The sequence below is a fragment of the Beta vulgaris genome, chromosome 9, assembly GCF_026745355.1.
Source record: "Beta vulgaris subsp. vulgaris cultivar EL10 chromosome 9, EL10.2, whole genome shotgun sequence".
Taxonomy (NCBI): domain Eukaryota; kingdom Viridiplantae; phylum Streptophyta; class Magnoliopsida; order Caryophyllales; family Amaranthaceae; genus Beta; species Beta vulgaris.
Window position 1 is genome coordinate 12,721,966 of NC_079210.1, and position 13,198 is coordinate 12,735,163.

Sequence of the window (13,198 nt, forward strand, 5' to 3'; positions counted from 1 at the left end):
TTGAGCAAGGCTAGACGCCTCTTGTTTGGTGTTGAAGAATGTGGTGCTTCAAAATTTATGTGTTGATTTTCTTCACATGTTTCATCACTCTCATCATGATTGACTTGCTGCTCCACCTGTTTATCAACACTACCACTATCTGCTAAAATAATGGACTTGATAGTAGGATTGAACACAGAATTTTCATCAAAGACAATATTTCGACTAAGTATAACCCTACTCTCGGACATGGACCAAATTCTATAACCCTTCACCCCATCCTCATATCCTACAAACACTCCATTTTTGGCTCTCGGCTCCAATTTACCCTTATTTACATGATAGAAAACACTACAACCAAAAGCTCGCATATTAGAGTACTAATCTGGAGGCGTGCCTGACAACATCTCATATGGTGTTTTGAGATTGATTTTAGAGTGAGGTCCACGGTTGATCAGATAACATGTTGTAGTAACGACTTCTCCTCAAAACCTTCTAGTCATGCCAACATTAGAGAGCATGCACCGAGCTCTCTCTAGAAGTGTTTGATTTATTTGTTCAGCTACACCATTATGCTGTGGTGTATCCCTGACAGTAGGATGCCTAGCAATCCCTTCATTCTTACAGAACTCATCGAACTTAGATAAACAAAATTCCAAACCATTATTAGTTCATAGTCTTTTGATCTTCTTCTCAGCTTGATTTTCCACCAAAGCCTTCCACTGCTTGAAATTCTTGAAAGCTTCACCTTTTGACTTCATAATAATCAACCAAGTCATTCTTGAAAAATCATCAATGAAGTCTACAAAATACCTATGACCTCCCAAAGATTCAACACGTGAAGCACCCCAACAATCGGAGTTGATATAATCAAGAGTAACTTTTGTTCTATGAATGCGCTTAAGAAACTTGATATGATGTAGTTTCCCAAAGACACAGTAGTCACAAAACTCAAGGTTTATGCCCAAGTGTAATGTGCCAAAGTGCAAAATGTACCATCATGTATCCGGATCTTGATAGAGCCTATTCCAACTATCTTGCAGACTGTACTATTAGCCATTGAAATATTACCCCCAGCCATCTATCTGTTCATAAGTAGTGAACCACTACCTACGAAGACTCATATGATACGACGCTCTAGAATTAAGAACTCACACATCATTACAACGCGTTTGTTCATTAGCTACTAAAGCAAGATCGTCCTTAACAAGAGAAACCAGACCCGGATTTATTTTCCTGATACTTCTTCTAGGACATTCTTTCAATGCTCCTTCTCCTTACAGCAATCATAGATATCATTAGGTTTAGGACCCATTTTGGAATTTCCAAATTTCCTTAAAAAAATTTTCTTGAAATTCCTATGTCCCTTTTTACTACTAGACACTAACGCAATTCCCTAGTATGAAGAGATCATCTAACCTCTTCTAGAGACACAATATTTACTAACAATAAAAGATTGCACAAAATTCTCATATGACAATGGTAAAGATACAAGAAAAATTAAAGCAGCATTCTCATCCTCCACCTTAACATCAATATTACGCAATTCTAACTATACAGTATTTTATTGATCAAGGTGATCTCTAAGAGGTGTATCTTCATTCATGGGCAGACTGAATAAACGTTGCTTCAAAAACAACTTGTTGGTTAGAGATATTGTCATGTACAAACTCTCCAATTTCAACCATAGACCAGATGCGGTATCCTCCTGTGCGAGTTCAGTGATGATATCTTCAACAAAACATTTGCCTTCTTCTCCAGAACGATCATCTCAACAGTAACTGAATCCGATGATTTTTTCGCTAACGATGCCCACAACCTTTTTCTTTAATAAAGCCCGCATCTTGATTTAACCGGGAATGAAACTATTACTCCTAGTGAATTTAGCAGTTTCACATTTATCCAGTCATCTTTCTCACTCATATCACAAAACCAAAGTTCTGATACCAATTTGTCGTAACGAATGTCAAAAAAACAATAAATAACACACAGATTTAGGTGGTTCACCAACGATGTGTTGGCTACGTCCACGGGTAGGAGAGAGAGAAAAGTTTTATTGATATTGAGTAATTCCATATTAGAGATGTGTATATTACACTAATGGCACTATTAACAAATTAGGTTTTAAGAGATTTTATAACCCGACTCGTAATCGCATCCCCGCGTCAAAAACTCCACCGCCCGATCGGGTCAAGCGAAAACCGCCCGATCGAGCGGTTCTTTTCTTCAACACCCGGATTTGACTCCGACCCGACTGGGCGCTGGTCTTCGGTCTTAATTCGGTAAGCACGCCCGATCGAGAGAGCTCGCTTGATTCAAAAGGGCAACCTGCTTTTAAACCCTTGCTAAGTCGAGTGACCCCTCCCGGTCAGGAGAGCCTGTGTAAACCACTGTTGACGATATTCAAGGCACAAATTCTTGCAATGATTTCTCATCACACTCAATACATATGACACATCCTTATTTATATTATAGGTGATAGTTAAACGAAAGGTCTGAAACAAGGTGTTGCTTCACGCCAAAAGACACATTTAAATTCTCTAACTCATATTATACTTATAAAGTTATACTCCACGACACCAAGTCCAATAAACATCATATATATAACCTACAAACACATTTAATTATAAATAGTGTTCCAATACTCCTCATCCATTTATAGTATGAATGCTATATAGTTTGTAACTTACAAATAATATAAAATCAACTAAACTTGTGCAGAAATGAAAATGTCTCAAATATTCAATTTTCACTTAGTATAACTTAATCTACAAACTTTCGATTGAAATGATTGACTAAGCATCGAACCACTCAACCATAAAATTTTTGAAGATGATATACACACAAGCTTACACAAAAAAACATTGTAACCTTCGACTCCATTAAAGGCGTCGAGTCCATATCGACATTCATGAGTGTTCCTAGTTATACCTCAAACTAGGTGAAGTGGCCAACCTTCTTACGTATATAATTAAACATTTTATAACATGCTCTCGCAATCGAAGTACTAACTAAATGTTTATTAAGAAATTAATCAACATCCAACATTTGGAAAACCAGTACTAACCTTGGGATGTAATTATAAATATTATAGTGCTCCAAATCACCAATAAAGTGTAATTTTAAATATTATAGTGCTCCAAAGAAGCACTAACCTTGGATGTAATTATAAATATTACCTTAGGATGTGATTTTAAAGATTATCAACATCCTCATTGAATTATTCAAGATTTTGCATTGTACAAGACGTGAGTTGTGTTTTCTTCATTTGCAGTTTTCTTAAGCAAGGCTTTACACCCATCCCTACTTTTATATGACACAACTTGACAATAATTTTGGCCAAATTCATCAAGTTCACATGAAACATATATAAAAAGTTAACTAAGACAACTCCATGTTAATAAAATCACAAACACTACAATGTTACAATCCAACGTGTTGTGACTTGGCATATATAAATAGAATAACATATAATTATCATATGTCATTGATACTCATTGAAGTATATCACAATAAATGGTGATATGCTGCATGGTCCAAGCAAGCCATGAAACACTTCAAATATCAATTATTAAAAAATAATATGTTAATATTAAAACAATCAAGTAAATTATATTCTTACCAATTTTAGTAATAATAAAGTAAACACCTTATCTACATAAACCAAGATTTTATATATGAAAAAAACCACGTAAGTGTACTTCTTAGGTCACAAGGAATTAACCTCCTCCATAAAAAAACATCTCCATGAAGTAAATCCTCCAAGAAGAAATACCAGCTTCTTGTAAAAAACAAATTCCTAAAACCAAAACTACTTAACTTACGCCAAATAATTCTTTTTGAGCTAAAGAACGTATTTTTTTCCCAACCAACATCGTCTATTAAATAGATCAAATCAAAGATATTAAATTATTATCTTTTCACGACATTTAATAGTTCCAATTTAAACAAAATTAGTTTCAAGTATAAAATCATATGTATACACTACCAATTTCAGACAAATTTGTTGTCCCCAAATTTGATACATAATCAATGTATACTACTAATTTCATCAACATCATTAATTAATGATCTCATAAATTCATATATCCAATTACCATGTCTGTCATTATATTTGATTATGTAGGAACTTAGATGCATAATGCGAAAATCAAGTATCAAATACTTGTACATCTATCCCAAGATCATTGCATAAATTAGTATGAATCAAACAATAGTATAGAATTATACCTTTGATGCGTATGTTCCTCTTGTCCACCAAACTTCTAGTGGAGATCACCTTAGAACGTCAAGCGCCGTTCCTCTAATGTTGGTCCACGAACAACACTTGGATCACCACGTATGCAAGTACGGAAGAGAGACAAACTCACTTGCTTTTGGTGGTGTATGAGGGCCGAAATATGGGGAGGAAAACTAGAGAGAAAAATCAGATTTTTCTCTTAAGAAGATGACACACAAAAAGATGATCAACTATGTAACTCCTAATACAAATATATAGGAGTGGTTACAAGTGAACTTCATGAGGTTTTATTGGCATCATAATGTGATACATTATGAGCCTAATAAACTCATAAGTTACACATCTTTTCCATCCACCATAAAACCGTCCAACCCATTTCACAAATAGGTTTGGATATTATCCAAGTGTTATTACTTGTGTGACCTCATAGGACCCAATAATACTAGTAGTTGGCCCTAATCATATTAGTCCAACAAACCACAATTAGCTTCTAGCAAAACGTTGTGATCATCTAATATTATTGAATATATTATCTCCATAACTTATAATATTTATTTAGTTTATTACACTTGATCGAGGACAAAATCCTTCAATCTCCCACTTGTCTAAGAACAAGTGTGTAACCTTCAAACTCCTTAAGTCGCTTAATGTCTAACTTGATGATATGATAACATCATATGTTCATCATACCAATATTCAAGTCGTTCCTTGAAATCTGAGTTCGAACTTGTCGAAACAAATGATTAACTTCTTAATCCATTTGAGCACGGCCATGCATTTTCTGTTCTCACTCTTCAAGAGGCCAAGACACCAATCCTAACTCTTAGGAGGACTTATCCAATCTTGTATGACCAAAGCTCCCACTCAGTTCATAGCAGTTCCGATCGTTGCTTTTATAACCTCCTTTTACGGCACGGCGTTTTGCAGCGTCAAGAACATACTAATCCTTAAGTAAGAACAGTTTCATACTCATGTCAAAGGAATCCACTAAATATATTAATAAGAGTCTCATAAACCTTTTAGAGAACTCCCAATAGGTCTGCCCAGCGTGTATCAACTATACAAGCCTATGCAAATGACTAGACATCTCCATGTCCCTATAGCCCATGAAACTGCGCTATCAATCAACTTGCAATCTAGTCCATGAAATTGAATGATTTACGTTCAACTTAATGATTCGAACTTATAACTCCTGTTCACTGGATAGAGTTCCATTTGTCAAATCACGTATTTGACAATTCAATCAAACGTTATAAAATACTTTGAACGTTTTATTTAATACTAAACCAAGATTACATAAGAATAAAACTTCTATTGATAAACATAAACATAACATATCAAAGCGAGTAATTATAACTGTGAACTAATTAAAAGTAAATAGTACACAATTAAACCCACTCTCCTATATGCTTAAGCCCTATAGCCCTAGTATGACCCTCATGCTTGGGCTGTGGCAAAGGTTTAGTCAAAGGATCAGCGACATTGCTATCCGTATGAACCTTGCAAACTATTACATCCTTTCTCTCAACGATTTCTCGAATAAGATGAAACTTTCTAAGTACATGTTTACATCTTTGATGTGATCTTGGTTCCTTAGACTGAGCTATGGCACCATTGTTATCACAATGTAAAACAATACCATCTCCAACACTAGGCACTACTCCTAGCTCGAGAATGAACTTCTTCATCCAAACGGCTTCCTTTGCTGCATCTGCTGCAGCAATATACTCAGCTTCTGTCGTACACAACAAGAATGTCAGCCTTTAGCGTCCGCAACAATCAGACGCTAAAAACGCGGAATCGGACGCTAAATATATTAGCGTCCGCCGACGGACGCTAAATGGCTGATGCAAAACCCTTGGTCGCTAATTCTCCAAATAGCGTCCGCAAAAAAATTAGCGTCTGATTTTTTATATTTAGCGACCGTTCACTAAGCAGTTGCTAATTAGCGACCATAGTCAACTGCTGACGCTAATTAGCGACCGCTTGGGCCTAATTAGCGACCGCCCTGGCCGTCGCTAATTAGCGACCGCCTGGGTAGACGTTAATTAGCGACCGCCTAGGCCGTCGCTAATTAGCCTTGGCAGTCGCTAATTAGTCTGGTCAGGTAGTACACATTTGCACTTTTTTTTTTTTTTTTTAAATTTTGGTTAACTAGAATTAAATGTAATAGCTTTTTGCTTTTAATTAATTGATATTAAATATAATAAGATATGGAATGATGCAAATACCATAATTCTTTTATTAAGGCAAACAAATTAATCAATTCAATTATTATTGATAATAAATGTAATTACAAGTGAAAAAAAAATTCTACAACTAAATTTTATTATAGTTCGAACAAAATCTAATACAAATCTCATATAATTACATGTACACTTTAAACTCCACAACAAAAATCTGGAACCAAAACGGACTTTAAATCTGGTTTTTGGATCGAAACCAACTTCAAATCTGGAACTCAAACTCAAATCTCATAACCCTGCAAATCAACAAAAACAAAGAAATTAACAGGCTAAATACACAGGCACCCCCCAAGGCAGAATATACTCAAGAAAACTTGCATGATGAAATACTCAAACGAGCAGCATTCAAGCCAATTATAATATCTAGACAAATATTAATTTGTGCTATATAAGATTATGTCAACTTTTCTAGCTAATTATAATTTCATCACCTATTGATTTTAGAAGCACTTATAAGGAGGTAGAGATACTATAATTTTTCACTACTCATTCATCCTAACATATTGTATTTACTGATGAAAAGCAATAAAGAACCAACGTACATAGTTAAAGCAACTGAAATAATATACCACCTTCAAAGAGGCACAAACCCAGTAGTCTTCACAACAATCTCTCCTAAAGGCAGAAAAATCTCTTGTATTGACCAACACTATCTTTTTCTGATTGTCGCAAATCGAGCTAGTTTCCATTGCTTTACTTGAAGGTAATTTGGGAAGTTTATCAGATCTAACAGCTACTAATGAATTTAACATATCTTCTCACAGGAAGTTACACCAGATGGTAGCATATTATTTTAATTCAGATAAGAGATTACTGACTAGTAAATAAGTCACAAGTTAAAGTTCTTTTTTTTTTAATCTCTTACCTATAATCTATAGCCTATACCTCAAATTCCATAATTGACAAGGATTTAATCTATAGCCTATATACAAAAATCTACATCTTAAACATGAACATCACTTAACCATCTTAGCTGCATTCGTCTTACAAGAGTTATGTGTCAAAAATGCCATTTAAATTACAAAACTTCATTATAATTTTACACACCAAACATCAAAGGATAGTTTTAGTACTATTACCACATTCAGAATTGTAGCCATACATATATATATATTGGCTTCACTGTGTACATATGGTTAGAAGCATAAAGTGAATTTAATGTGTCAAAAATGCTGTACACATCAAGAGTGGAAGAGTTAAAGATGAGGTTATCTATATTTTCATCAAAGCATTATACAATTTTTGAAGAAGTAACCAAAAGGTAGTTGAATCATCATTTGGACAAGGTGTTTCACGTTTCGAGTTTCAATGCAATCAATGAACACATGATATTGAATTATGATGAGACATGATACGCCTTACAGAAGTTACTACCAAATCTATCATGGAAAGGTCCTGTTTTCATCATAATTTTATACACATCTATGATTTATGCTCGTTTTTAGAAAGAATTGAAGGAGATTGCAGGTTCTCATACTGATCAAAGTTGGCTAGCAGCAGAAAATTACGATATGGAAGCTGTGACATATACTTACCTAAGAAGTTGTCTGCCACCCTTTTCTGGAAAAAGAAAATATAAGCATAAAGTTAATTTAAAGTCAAAAATGGATGCATCAGAAACATGGATAATCAAGTAATCAGTGGACATCTAGGAACCAAATTTATTTTGAAACAAGTAAAGGTGTTTCTCTAAAGAGAAAAAAAAATCAATTTTACAGCAGTACCAGCATGATACTATCGTACAGCTAGTAAGAGACTACATAAAATGAGAAAATTGAATATGTAAAGTTAAGTGGATAATGAGTAGACACAAAATTTCGTTTCAAATCTCATTTACAACCTAAGCTCATACACAAGAAAAGGTTCATGTACTGAAAGAGCTCCCATGAAGATTACAAAGCAAAACTATGTTGAGCAGAATAAAGGAGACAATTTATTTCACCTGGATGGTTCGTTTAGCTAAGGTAATTGTGAAGAACTGACGACAAGATGTGGCATCGCACTAAGAAGTAAGGAACTCCCCAAGATATCCAAATATTAGTCATGAATCTAATCATCTACAATCTCATTAAATACTTAGCCCCATGTTCAAGTAACACAGCCCATAATTATCAGTTACAAATATCAGTTAGCAAATGCCAAAAAGATCGGAGGGAGAAGAGAATATTATCTTCTACGTTCCATTTACAGAACGAGAATCAAGCTCAGCCCACCATTAGTGATAGGCTGAACTGATATTGTACTTAAAACACTCATGCCATTAGCGATAGGCTAGTGGAACTGCTGCAACTTCATTTTAGAAACAGAAGTCAGATATTTTTGCAGCATAGACTTCAGGAGGTTTATAGCTGATGAGTTCAGGTTTGGGTGAGTCACACTTGGAGCTAGACCAGCCTGTGAGCAAAGAGTCGTCTTTACTACTCACACTTAGCTTGAGCATTTTATAACAATCACAATTCGGGGAAAAAATTATACTATGGTGATAAGGAAAGGCAACAAGGGAGAACTAATTTTCCAAAATATAGGTTCCACAGTAATACTAAAAGAGAAACAATGTAGACGAAAAGCAGAAATATGCATAAAGAGTAGATGTCCAAAATAATTTTTAGATCAACTCAATCTTGAGTCTGTCAAAGAACATAATAGATAAAACTTTGAGATGTTTTTATGATGAATTTCTCATAAAAAGGCTACCGTTAAATAAGTAGTACGACCTTGATGGAATTGAATCCTTTTTTTTCAGCTTCAACGATATGTCGATATCCAGATTTAGCTTCAAAAAAATCCGCTCAATAAGACAAATAAGATCACCAGTAAAGGTAAGAGGAACAACAATAGCAGTCAAAATTTTGAGAGATACCTCTTTAACAAAACGCTTCAAATTAACTTCTGTAGGTGCTTGAGATACTCCTAAAGAACAGACAAAAAACCAGATAGTCCACCAGATTACAAATTCAACACAAAATCATATATAATCCCCAAAAAAAACCCAAATCTGATGAGAAGAAGAAAAACCTAAAAATAATTAGGACAAAAACCCAACGAAAAAATCAAGAAAAAACCAGATCTGAAACAAAAATCGAAAAAGAGAGAGGATAAATAAAATCGAGAACACGAAAAAAAATACGAAATTAACGAAAAACATACGAAATTAACGAAAAAAAGAGGGATAAATATGGGGTTTTGAAGGAAAATTGATAAATTAACAAAAAAAACTAGATCTGAAACAACCCACATAAAAACCCAAAAAAATCACTAACCCTAAAACGAAAACCTCGACGGTGATTGGCTCATAAATCGATCGACCCTCCTTCAAATCAGAGAAAGTGTGGTAGCGGACCATTGAATAGCGTCGACGGTGAGAGAGAAAAAAATAGAAATCGATCGAACCTCCTTCAAATCAGAGAAAAAACATAGCGGAGCATTGAAGAAAAGAAGAGCGAGAAAGAAGATGAAGAAAGAGGAGGTTGTGATGTGAGAGAATAAGGAAATAAGGTGGGTCGTCTTTTTCTTTATGACCATTGAATACCGTCCGTCATTTTAGACGGTAAATTTGTAAAACGGACGCTAATTAGCGTCCGCTTAAAATACGGACGCTAATTTTACAAAAACGGACGTTAATTAGCGTCCGTTAAAAGACGGACGCTAAATTTACAAAAATGGACTCTAATTTGCGTCTGATACGGCCGGATGGTAAATTCAGACGCTAAAAGCGCGTATTCTTGTTGTGGTAGAATCAGCGACAGTGCTTTGCTTTGAACTTTTCCAGCTCAGTGCCCCTCCATTTAGACAAAAGATGAAACCAGATTGGGATCGGAAATCATCTTTGTCAGTTTGGAAACTTGCATCTGTGTAACCCTCAACAATTAACTTACTTTCACCTCCATACACTAAGAAATTATCCTTAGTCCTTCTCAAGTACTTTAGGATATTCTTAGCTGCACTCCGTGTGTCACCTGGATTTGATTGGAATCTGCTACACATGCTCAAGGCATATGAAACATCTGGGCGAGTACAAATCATGGAGTACATAATGGACCCTATAGCTGACGCATAAGGAACATTACTCATTCGCTTAATCTCATCAGGCCCAGAAGGACACTGAGTCTTGCTAAGCGACACTCCATGTTGCATGGGTAGGAAGCCTCTCTTAGAGTTTTCCATGTTGAACTTAGTGACGATCTTATCTATATAAGTTCGTTGGCTAAGTCCGATCATCCTCTTAGACCTATCCCTATAGATCTTGATCCCAAAATGTACTCAGCGTTTCCAAGGTCTTTCATAGAAAAACAACTTTTTAACCATTCCTTGACTGACTCAAGCATGGGAATGTCGTTTCCTATGAGAAGTATGTCATCTACATACAAGACCAAAGAAGACTATGTTACTCCCACTTTCCTTCTTGTAAACACAAGACTCTTCTCCTTTTTGAGAAAACCAAACTGTTTGATTGTCTCATCAAAACGAAGATTCCAACTCCGAGATGCTTGCTTCAATCCATAAATGGATTTTTGAAGCTTACATACGCTCCTAGGATTTTCTGGATCCACAAAACCCTCCGGCTGTGTCATATACACATCCTCTTTCAAGAACCCATTCAAGAAAGCGGTTTTGACATCCATTTGCCAAATCTCGTAATCATAAAAGGCGGCGATCGCTAGGAGTATCCGAACGGATTTAAGCATGGCTACCGGTGAAAAGGTTTCGTCATAGTCTATACCATGAACTTGCTTGAACCCTTTTGCAACCAACCTTGCTTTGTAAACCTGAATATTACCATCCTTGTCTGTTTTCACTTTGAAAACCCATTTGCAACCAATAGGTGTACCCATCGGGCAAATCTACCAAGTCCCATACTTGATTTTCAGACATGGATGCCATTTCGGACCTCATGGCTTCAAGCCATTTTTCGGAGTCTTCACTCATCAAAGCTTGCTTATAAGTAGTGGGTCCTCAAATTCTAAAATCATTATCTCAGAATTTTGGTTAACAAGAAATCAACAAACCTCTTGGTTGGTATTCTTGTTCTACTAGACTTACGAGGGGCTGCAACAGGAGAAATTTTCTTCTCAACAATTTGAGAATTTTCGCACGAATTAGATTCGAGTGGGAAAGTAGGAGGTTCGTGTACGGGATGCACGTCCTCCAACACTTGGTCAGTTATGGGAGAAGATTCCTCCAAAGGAGGAACTACTTCAAGCCCAACATCTGGCTCTTGTGTCGTTGTCTCTAACATAGGATGAACTATGTCCATTTGTTGCTCTTCTCGAACTTCTTCGAGAAATACATTACTCCACCATTGCCTTTTTGGAAATAAAATCTTTTTCCAAAAAGACACCACGACGAGCAACAAACACTTTGCCCTCAGTGCGATTGTAGAAGTAATAGCCCTTGGTTTCCTTGGGATAACCCACAAAGAAACACTTATCTGATTTAGGGGCGAGTTTATCTGAAAGTAAACGCTTTACATAAACCTCACATCCCCAAATACGTAGAAAAGACAAGTTTGGAACTTTTCCACTCCATATCTCATATGGTGTCTTATCTACTGCCTTTGATGGAGTTCTATTAAGTGTGAAAGTAGCAGTTTCGAGAGCATATCCCCAGAAGGATATTGGAAGATCAGCAAAACTCATCATAGACCGAACCATATCAAGTAGAGTTCGTTCCTCCTTTCCGAAACACCATTCAACTGAGGTGTTCCAGGCGGAGTGAGTTGTGAAAGAATTCCACAACTCTTCAAGTGTCATATAAACTCTTGGCTCAAATATTCACCACCACGATCGGATCGCAGTGCTTTGATTGTTTTGCCAAGCTGGTTTTGGACTTCATTTGGAATTCTTTGAATTTTCAAATGATTCCGACTTATGCTTCATTAAATAGACATATCCATATCTACTTAAATCGTCCGTAAAAGTAATGAAGTATCCAAACCCTCCCCTAGCTTTTGTGCTCATTGGTCCACATACATCAGTATGTATTAGGCCCAATAGATCACTGGCCCTTTCACCCTTTCCAGTAAAAGGTGACTTTGTCATTTTACCCATTAAACATGATTCACACACATCAAATGGCTCAAAGTCAAAAGATGTTAGAAGTCCATCTTTATGCAACTTCTGAATGCGTTTCGCGTTTATGTGTCCTAAACGACAATGCCATAAGTAAGTAGGATTAGTATCGCTTGATCTATGTTTTTTGCTGTCTATGTTAAGGACATCTTTGTCTAAGTCTAGGTAATATAGACCATTAGACCTCTTAGCAGTGGCATAAAACATTGAATTCAAATAAACAGAGAAACAACCTTTCTCAATTGTAAATGAAAACCCTTCATTATCCAAAACAGGAATAGAAATAATGTTTTTGGTAATAGCAGGAACGTAATAACAATTATTAAGCTCTAATATTAATCCAGAAGGCAAAGGTAGACTATAAGTCCCAACTGCAACGGCGGCAACTCTTGCACCATTTCCAACTCGCAGTTCCACCTCTCCTTTAGCCAAGGTTCTACTCCTTCTTAGTCCCTGCACATTCGAAGTAATGTGAGAAACACAACCGGTATCAAATACCCAAGAAGTAGAGGTTGCTAAATTAATGTCAATGACATAGATACCTGAAGAAGAAGCCCCAGACTTCTTATCCTTCAAGTACTTTGGGCAGTTACGCTTCCAATGACCTATTTGATCACAATAGAAGCACTTGGCATTTGCGGCCACCTTTGGCTTTGCCTTTGCCT

At 36.0% G+C, this 13,198-nt stretch overlaps 1 long non-coding RNA gene across 1 annotated transcript; it reads right to left on the minus strand.

The window, feature by feature from the left end:
- Positions 1-6,477: 6,477 nt before the first annotated feature.
- On the minus strand, positions 6,478-9,952 carry LOC125493117 (uncharacterized). Its single transcript, XR_007269549.2, has 5 exons — positions 9,726-9,952; positions 9,326-9,375; positions 9,180-9,238; positions 8,001-8,025; positions 6,478-6,701 (listed from the first exon to the last, which is right to left on the minus strand). It is a non-coding gene; the product is annotated as an uncharacterized LOC125493117 (long non-coding RNA).
- Positions 9,953-13,198: the final 3,246 nt, after the last annotated feature.